At 50.9% G+C, this 10,080-nt stretch overlaps 1 long non-coding RNA gene across 1 annotated transcript in view; it reads left to right on the top strand.

Annotated features, from left to right (window-relative positions):
* The window catches only part of LOC112548022, an 18,513-nt gene extending 11,538 nt beyond the window's left edge, over window positions 1–6,975 (top strand). Inside the window, exons 2-5 of the long non-coding RNA XR_003091830.1 lie at window positions 3,428–3,507; window positions 3,719–3,792; window positions 5,978–6,078; window positions 6,299–6,975. This is a non-coding gene — a long non-coding RNA (uncharacterized LOC112548022). The remainder of the gene's footprint in view (window positions 1–3,427; window positions 3,508–3,718; window positions 3,793–5,977; window positions 6,079–6,298) is intronic.
* The last annotated feature ends 3,105 nt before the right edge of the window (window positions 6,976–10,080 follow it).

A 10,080-nucleotide genomic window follows, 5' to 3' on the forward strand; every position in this document is an offset into this window, starting at 1 on the left:
CGGGGCAACCCGCAGCTGTGCTCGTTATGTCCTGCCAGGGCCCTTTCCCTGGCAGTTTCCCCTCTCTAGGAGCAGGGCACCAAGGTGCCCTGCGACAATTTTGAATGTACCAGTAACATTGTGTTAATTAGCACAATTTGGTGAATTGCTGCAGTTAATGGATGGAGTTACTAGGTAAAAAAGATTGTATGAGTGTAAGTTATCAAGCTAGACCAAGCTATCTGTAGCCATTAAGCAGCTTTCAACACTTGATCACAGTCCACTCAGCAGTAATCTGTCTAAATGAAATATTGAACACATGGACATGGATGGGGAAGCATCATAAAGCTGGAAGATGCTCAGAAAGCTTGGATGCTTGTATAGGAGTAGTTGCCACTAAGTTTTGTGTGCTTTGGTTGCCTCTGACATTGAGCTTTATATGAAGCTGGGGGTCTGTAAACCACATTTATGTGAACTTTATTTCCCAGCAATGAAAGTGGTCATGCTGAAAAGCCAAAGAGCAATGGATTGATGTTTTCTGTTTCTTCTTTGTCAGCTTCTCTTCTATTAAAGTGCAGGATACAATTAAGATGTTCAACCTAGCACCCAGATCCATAAGCACTGTTTCAGTTTTGTTAGTTTTCTTGGTATAGATATACTTAAATGGCATACTACCACCACAACTTTGCTGGCACAAGATCATCAACAATGGATGTAAATTGGCCAACTAGACAGTTTTTAAGGACCTAGGTAGAGATGAGGCTGGATCGAATTCTGTCTCCATGTGGCCCATGAGAGGTTAATGTGGGATTCCCACCTAGCTACCACTCCTCACATTGTTTCTGCTGCTACAACAGCTGGGGTCTCCAGACTTTCTCTTTTTCTCCTTCAGCTTCTTCCTCCCCCCCATTCCCAGGGGTGGAGGTGCAGTGGAAAGACACCCAAAGAGGCGTCTGTGCTGCTTGCATGCTTCACACAGCTGGGGAAGGAGGGGTCAGACAGTGAGCATGACCAGGAAAAGTGAATGTGTGCACATCCAGAAGAGGAGCTCGGCTGCCCATGTTTGAGCACAAAGCAAGAGTGAGGCTAGTTTGTCTGTCTAATGGGGAGGATGCCAGGAGGGCATGCAACCCAAGGGCCTGTAGACCACAGGGCATGTGGCCCCCTCACTGCTCAGAAGTTGGACAGCCCTGGTTTGGGTTCAGAGTGCTGAACTTTTTCCAGGATGGACCTAAGCTGTAATCAAGTACAGGCTTTCATCAAGTTACTTCTGGATTACTGTGACCATTTTTTGGTCTGGCAATTGCAGTTGGTTCATTCTGCTAGGCTCCATTGTTTACTTGCTAAGTTTTCAAGGAAGCAAATTTGTGCTTTCTCTTATGCTACATTTCATGCTTAGGGAGGAACCCCTGCCCTATAAAGATTCAAAGAGTTCTTTCCCAACAATACTTGGACTGCAGTTCCTGCACCACAAATGGCTCGTCAGCTGAACAGTGCTATCATTTTTTTTTTAAACTGCATGTATTGGGGTATGTCTTTTCTGCAATTATAAATAATGCAACACTTACACAGGTTTTTTTCAGGAGCATTGTTTTGGGTTTTGTTGTGGGTTTTTTTTGTTTTTGAAAGGCAGTGTGTTTGCCACAATTCCTCTTGGGATGTGTATTGTTGTGGTTCTCTTGTTAATGCTGACAGCTCATGATGTGGCTCCTGAACCAGTGATGGCTGAGTGTCACTGGTCTGTATCCATTTCTTGTGCCTTTTGCCTAACTCTTAGGTTGAAAGTTCTTTGGACAGGGGCTGTTCTGTGTTTGTATGGGGGACTAGCCCATTGGGGTCTTGATCTGTGCCTAAGGTACTGATGTACTATGGAGCCTGTAATATAGGAGGTTTTGAGACTGCAGGGCTAGGTCCCTTTAAAGCTAGGACCTTCCTAGCCAGAAGGGATGAAGAGACACCGCTGCAGTCAAGATGCAGTCAGCCCACCTAAAGACTACAAGGAGGCATGATAGGAACCCAAGAATTGCCACTTACTGGGTCAGATCATAGGTCCCTCTTGTCTGTGGCCACCGGGGGAGGGGAGTGGGGGGCATTACCACTTCCTCTGGCTGCTGCTGGAGCTGGGCCAGGGAGCCAAGCTGAGCTCTCTTTCCTGTAGAGCTGCTACTCTACTTTGTTCCCCTGAGAGCAGGGCCATATTAACCCTTGAGTAGGCCCTAGGTCAACAGATGTCCTCTTTCTCAAGCCAGTAACATCAGTCTGTGTTTTCCTTTTATACAACTCGCCTGCCATGCCTTGATGAGAGAATATGAAAAGAAGCAAACAAAAAGAAGAATACGGACAAATTACCAAACTTGTATTTCTCCCCAATACTTCTTAGGGATATACCTGGAGTGGTCACTGTTGCCCCTAGGATTCTTTTTTGCCAGAGACCCCCAAGGATTGACATGGCCACTCATCCAATTTGATATCAAGTGAACTTTATTAGTAATCCCTAAGCTTATTACAAGTATTCTTCCTTGCAATACAACTTAGCAAGCAGCTTCTTAGATATTACAGCAGCAACTTTCAGTGGTACCGGCCTCAAATCCTCTGCTGGGTGTGTGGGGTGTTAGTTTCTGGATTCCTCATTGTTCGGACAAGAAGTCCAAAGTTGCTCTCATCTCCCCAGGGTGGCAACACAGAACACAGTGTTCCTTTGTTTGTCTATCACTCTTTTAAATTTTTTCTCATCCCAAATTGTCCAATCCCCTGGCTCTGTGCCAAGCATTCTTTATATGGTGCACCAATCCCCCGGCACTGTGCCAGCCACATTCCTTATAGGGAACCTGTTGTCCCTTGCTTGCCTAGTGCCCAGTCGCAGCACTCGCATCTCCCGGTGCCACAGAAGGCAGTCTGTTTAATTTTGTTGCTTAGTTCTAGGAAGGCCTGGACTATGGCTAAAAGCCTTAGCATAACTCACTTTCCCCACTAAAGTCACATTCACAGTATGTGAATGTAGACTCACAGTCATTTAGAGTCTACACACACGTTACATAAAGTCTTTGTAATCGGCAAACAAGCAGCAGCCTAGTTCAGGGGTTGTCAACCAAGGGTACGTGTACCGCTGGGGGTACTTGAGAAGGCCCCAGGGGGTATCTGTGGGCGGGTGGGGATGGAGCACTGCCCTGCACCATCCCATGCACGTGCTGCCCACCCGGCTGGATGTGGGGGGTGGCGAGGGAAGCTCGCACGCGGCAGCTGTGGCTACTCCGCCCAGCTCAATGCCACCCCCCCTCCCATCCCCCGCTTGAACTCTGGCTACATGCTACTCCCCCAGCCCCCCTTCCGGCTTGACGGCCAGGGGTATGCTGCCCTGCATCCAGCCACCAGGGGATACAGTGATCCAGAAAGTCTGAAAACCCCTGGCCCAGTTTATCTTAACAGTCTATTTTTCTTTTTATCTTAGTCTCTCATAGCTCCTGACTCAGTTTTCACGGTTCTCAATCTAACCAGCTCCCAGAAGAGGTCTCACTTTATCTCCGGCAGGTAAGTTACCTCTGCTTTCCTGAATAGTAGCTTTTCTCTCCCAAGCTGCTGTCGGTTAGGTCCTATGCCTCTGCACAGGTTTCCGCAACCTTCATCAGCTGCTCTCACTCATCTTCTGTTGCCTTCCAGGGGTTGAAGCTTACTGACAGCAATCTTTTTAACTGTTTCACGCTGTCTCAATTTCCAGTAATTTACTAAACTCTCTCCACAGGTGTGGGAAACTCCCAGCAGTGAGACGCTGTGTAATGATGTCATCACTCTAGCGTCTTGTGCCTCAGGATCCCAGTAAGTATTCACGGCACATCCATCGTAACAGGTCAGAAGTTCTCTTCCCTGTTACAGCCCCTACTTAATATATTTATATTACTTTTTCACTTAATAATTCTAATATGTAAAATAAACACAGTGGAGGGCCCCTTCTTCACTTGGGGCCCTAGGCATGTGCCTAACTTGCCTATGCAGTAATCCAGCCCTGCTGGAGAGGGCTCCTGCCAGCTCTGCACAGGTCCAGCCCCTACCTGCTCCCCCTGGGCTGGCCCCTGGACCACTACCACTGCGGCTGCCTCCCCCCGCCCTCCGCCACACATTGCGAGGTCGGGGTGGGAGGGAGACTGGAGGGCCTACCCCTCCACACACCTGTTTCCGATTTTTTAGCATCCATCCCAGTCCCTGCTGGCTGTCCTGCAGGTCAGAGAGCCCCTCAGTCCTAGAGGGGCCCCTCTAGTGCTATCACCAGTGGCAGCTGCCTAAGGGGACCCTACAGTGCCAGGAGGGCCCCTCCAATGCTCCAGCTGCCTTTGCAGCCACCACCCCCATCCTTCTCCCTTCTGTGGTGTGTTCTGTGCCCCACCCCACAGCAGTGTGCTTCCTCCTACCCTCCTGTGACTGTGTGTGTGTGCTCCCTGGCCCCAGCCTCCACTCCTCCACATACTGCCCCTCCCCCTACTCTCCTGCCTCTGCTGCCCCAGCACAAGCCAGCCCCCACCCCTACAGCACAACACACCCCACTCCACCCCATAATGCAGCTAGGAGGAGGCGCCTGCCCAATCCTTCCTGACCCTTTCAACCCCCCGGCCAATCAGTCATGACCCCCAAGTCTTTCTTGGACATAGTGCTAGCACCATGTCCGAGAAAGACTTGGGGGTCATAATTGACCACAAGATGAATATGAGCCACCAATACAATGCTGCAGCTGGCAAAGCAAATAAAACTCTGGCTTTCATCTACTGATACATCTCAACCAAGACCCAAGATGTCATTCTCCTGCTTTACTCAGCCTCGGTGAGGCCGCAGGTAGAGTAATGCATCCAGTTCTGGGTTCCACATTTTAAAAGCATGTGGAGAACTTGAGAGAGTCCAGAGAAGAGCCACATGTGTGTTCAGAGGTCAAGAGCGTAGACCTTATAAAGAGAGGCTGAGAGACCTGGGACTCTTCAGCTTGGAAAAGTGTAGGCTCAGAGGGGACTTGATGGCAGCCTAAAAGTACATCAGGGTGTATATCAGGACCTGGGAGAAGGTCTGTTCACCAGGGCTCCCCTAGGGAAGACTAGGTCCAATGGTCACAAACTGCTGGAAGACCGCTTTACACTGGACATAAGGAAAAACTTCTTTAATATCCGAGTCTCCGGCGTCTGAAACAGACTCTCCCCAGAAGTGGTGGAAGGACCTACTCTGAACATGTTCAAGTTGTATTTGGATGCTTATCTTACTGGGATCATCTGACCCCAGCTGACTTCCTGTCCCTTGGGCAGGAGGCTGGGCCTGATGATCTTGCGAGGTCCCTTCCAGTCCTAATGTCTATGAAATCTATGACATACTGGGGACCTCCTAGACTATGCCAAGCAGGGGTGGGCAAATCCTGCTGCACTGGCCCAGCACATGGAGCTGCCCACACTGCGTGCACTCTGGTGCGTACTCCAGGAGGTCAAGGCTCACCTACACTGACCAGGTCCTGCGCGAAGGTAGTCACCACCTCCCAATATCCCCCAACCCTCCGAAGCTTATCACTGGGCTCCTGCCTAGGCAGGCCCTACAACACTCCCTGACCCACCATCTTACAAGGCTGGAGGGTACCAAGCTGGTCTGCTTTTGAACTGCCCACCATCCCCAGTTCTACATGCTCATACTCTGCATTGTCTACTGTCTACCATCCTGTCCTCATATCCCACCCTGACAGCAAGTGGTGGGACACACTAGGTGAGGGCAGAGGTGAGTCCCTAGTGGACAAGTCTGTATTCCACATTGATCCCGCAAGCCACTGGGGACCTCAGCTGGCAGCTCCTGCATAGAGCCATCACCACAGGTGTGTATCTGGCGCAGTTCACAGACATCCCCTGACACCTGTCCCTTTTGTGAGCAGAGGGAGACCCTGGCGCACATGTACCTGGAGTGCGCCAGGCTGCAGCCCCTCTTCTGCCTCCTGGCTGTACTTCTCTCTGCACCTTTTCTATTATGCACTATCTGTCTGTAGCCCCACCAACCCCTGGGACCTGGTGGTCGACCTCCTCCTGACTCTGACCAAGCTGGCCATCTGTAAGACCGGGAAGGAGGCTCTGGCTGGGGGGAACCCAGGTGAGTGTAGAGCTGTCTTCCTGCCACTCCCTCGCTTGTGTCTCCAGGTGGAGTTTCACTGGTCTGGTCCATATTCACAGGCTCCCTCGGCTTGTTTGGGGGGCAGTGGGTGCTGGGCTGGCCTGTGTGCTCTGCTCAGTGTTCCCTTCCAAATCCCTTGTCATTAACCTGTGACCTCATTCCTGTTCCTGATTTCTTTTTTTTTTTTTTTTGTCTCAAGTACTCAGTTGGTGTGTCCTCAGTGGCCTCCCATCTTAAGGGAGCCTGATTGACCCTTGGCACATCAAATAGGCCTGTGACCACCAGAGGGCACTAGCATTTCTCCTTGGCTGCTGCTGGGCCAGGGAACAGTAGGAACCTGAGAGCTGCTGCAGGCTCCTGCTCTCCCCACCACCACCACCTCCTCATCCTCACCTGGACCTACAGCCTCCATCCTCTCTCAAGAAGAGCAGGCAGGGGGGTGTCCTCCCTCACCCAGCACCAGCCACCACCTGCTGCTGCATCTGCCTGCAGTGAGAGGATCTCATAGTGCCCCTGGGGCTCCTCCAACAGCAACACCATCAGCTGTCCTGCTAGCTGCTTCAGCAGCAACCCATGTGTCTGCACATAGTGAGTCTTGTGGTCCACTCCCCCTCTCCCTGTGTCTTGTGATTTGCTGCATAAGCCAGAGTGTGCTTCCCCCCCACCCCCATGTCCTTGTTTTTCTGTTTCCCCCCAGCCCCTCACATGCACACTACACTCACGCAGTCCCCCACCTACTGCAGCTAGAGCCCCCCACCCTCTACAACAAGCCACCTTTTCTTACAGGTTGAGGGGGAACTAACAGCTTCTCATCTTGCACCCCCCTGACCCCTTCCCAAATAGCTCATGGCAGAGCAAGGTCAAGGCCCCCCAACCCTCCCAGGGCTGCCACAGCAGTAGCCCTCAACCAGAGGGCTGCCAGTATGAGCCAGAGGAGGAGATCTTAGAAAGGGCCACAGCAAAAGCAGCCAGGGCAGGGGAAAAGGCAAGGGCTCCTTGACTTCTTGGATTTTTCTTCTGTTTAACCTTTCTCTGCTCTGTTACAGCTAATTGTTAAATAAGGGCCTTAAGTATTGATCTGAGTTTTAGCTACTTCTGCTAACTATCTAGGTTAGTTACTCTTAATTAAAGAATTTAACTTACCATAAAGAGCCCCATTCAAAGAGGGCAGAGGAGCAAACTGACTTGTGAGCTATCTTGCAAACTGTCCTGTTCTCCCCTGCTTGCTGGGAAGGGTTGTGGGGGGAGAGATCTCCTTTTGTGTTCCCCTGGGATTGGACTGGGTCTGCCCCCTTGTTAGGGCTTTTATCAGACACAGGCAGAAACCATTCAAATGCAGGTTTCCCTCACTTTATTCTGTACATGTGTTCCTGGAAAACCGTGCACAACTCAAATTCGCATAAAGGGAATCCACCTTACAATGTAACAAACAGGGATATGTTCAAAGACCTTGACTATGCTGACCCCCAGAGCCGTTTCTACCACTTTCACAAGACAATTTTGGTACTCGCCAACAGCAGACAGTACACGCAAGTACAGGGTGGGGGTGAATGTTTGGTTGGTGTGAAGAGAGGGCAGTGAAGGGTCTTCAGTGTCAGACCCTACATCACTGGTAGGACATACGGGCAGGGTAACAACCATAAGAGAGAAGTTAGCGGGATGCTTAGAAGCCATAATGGGGATGGCAACTACATGTTGCAGACAATGAGCAAGGAGCATAGATCCACAAAGGAGACTATATTTTGGTGCACATCACTCCCACAGTGCACCTCACAAAGCAGCTGACTGCAGGTTTCCACCACACCGATAGCATAAGAGTGAATTTACCTCGCATATAACGAATTTTTGGTATAAAAAGGATCATTGCATAAGAGCAAATTTGCACATACAGAACTTGCATAAAGCAAGGGAAACTTGTAGCAATATTCACTGGCTTCTCGGAGCACATGGCCTAAGTAAACACCCAAGCAAACTCTGCCTGTTCCCTCACTCCTATCATAGAGTGATAAGCTGGGATCCTGGTTTTCCCTGATACAAAAATCACAAATTCTCTGATAAAAATCCCAAAATCTATGATTAAAATGAAAGGCCCCCCACAGCCCTACTGATGCCTCTCACCTCCAACCCACATTGCCCCCATCTTTGCTGGTGCCCCTTGCCTCCCACCCACAGCCCCTGCTCCCCCAGCTGCCAGGGCTACGGGCCAGGGAACCCAGGTCCACAGCCCCCTGCTCCTGGCAGGAGGTGGCAGCTGCTGCAGCAGATCAAAACCCGGCTCTCGTCCTCCCTGCCCCGCCCCCGCAGGCTGGAGGGGTGGGCAGCTCCCAGCCACTACATGCACTCCTGGATCTTGGCACAAGGCAGGGGCGGGAGTGGACTGCCTACTGTGGGCTCGGACTCCGCGCTCTGCTGTCCTCCCCTGGGGCCTCCACAGCCTGGCGGGTGCGACTCAGTGCTGCAGGGCAGAGCAGGGCTGCACAGGGATCTCCTTGCCACTGCAAGCTCTGCGCTGCTGTGGTGAGGCATCCCCTGCATGCATAGCAGCAGCTGGGGTTCCAGCCTTGCTTTTCAGCCTGCCCCGTGCACAGATCTGGGGGACATGGGTCCCCCAGCCCCCAAGTGGTGTAGCAGCAGAGAGCCAGCCCCCCTCCCCGGACAAGCCACATGTGGCCCCATCCCACTCCCCACCAGGGCCCTGCAGCCATGCATTGTGGCCTCAGGCCCCAAGCTCCACGCACCACCTGGCTGGGCAGCAGCCCTGGTCCCACCCAACTCCCTCCCTATGGGGGCCACAATCCCCGCCACCACTTACCTGCAGCAGCTGCTCTGCAGGCTGCCCGGTGGCCATGTACATATACATGCACCTGGCACCCCCCTGCCTGACTGCCCTCCTCCCCCTCCCCTGGAACTCTGCCAGCCTGCAGACAGATCTTTGCAAAACTGCAAAATCTGTGGGTTTCTCCCCAAGAATGAGAAATCCACATTTTCCTGTGGTAAAGGGGGAAATCTGTGTTTTACTTCATTTTTCCATGAGAAGCAAAAAACCTGGATCTCTGGTGAATGGTCAGGTTCAACTTTATTAAAACTGGTGAGTATCACAGCTGGTCTTAATTCAGGAAAATGTGAGAAATGGTAAAGGGCCTCAGACCCCAAATCCAAGGCATGCAGGGGCCCACACATCATTTTGAACTTTCTGGCACAGGGCTTTTTTGGGTGTTTATTGTTGGGAGAGGTGTGAGAAGCATGCAAAAGAAACAGCAGAAAAACACAGAAATCCCAGTGTTTTAACCTAGAGAAAAAGATTGGATCAGTTTATTGCTGACATCTGTGCCCAATGAAACATTTTTCTGCTGCTTGATTCCTCGTGTGTACAGGGAAACAGAACTAAGTACAATTCCATTCCACAAGCCTGAAGTTGGTTCCTTACTCCCAGTTCCTTCTTCCTGGTTCCTTCTTCCTGGTTTCCAGTCTTTTTTTTTCAAAGCTAATCTATACCCAGTAAAAGCTTCTTATTAATGAATCACACTTTCTAAAGAGAGAATTTCATTAGCTATGCATATTTACTAACTCATATGTAAAATAATATCTTGCATCAAGTACCAAACCCTAATGAAGGTTCAGATTAGGATGGGATTATGGGGCAAAATACTTCTTGGGCCACCCCAGACTTCCAGTCAATGCCACCAAGGAACTATCCCAAAGAACCTGAGTGCAGTCCTGCCTGGCCCAAAGCTCAGTTTGGCCCTGCCAGGCTGCAAACTGATAGCCCCACCCCCATGCCCACTGTATTCATATAATGGATCAAATAAGGAATTGGCTTTTGGGCTGGGGTTATGTCTGGAAATCCATCTTGGGCCACCCTAACAACATGCCTCTGTACCACTGGGGTACTCTCCTGGATATCCCTGACCAGAGTCTAGTCCAACCCAAAGCAGTTTGCCTCTGCCGGGCTGACAGTCCCCCTCCCCTGTACTAAGTATA

The sequence above is a fragment of the Alligator sinensis genome, unplaced genomic scaffold (genome assembly GCF_000455745.1).
Source record: "Alligator sinensis unplaced genomic scaffold, ASM45574v1 scaffold155_1, whole genome shotgun sequence".
Taxonomy (NCBI): domain Eukaryota; kingdom Metazoa; phylum Chordata; order Crocodylia; family Alligatoridae; genus Alligator; species Alligator sinensis.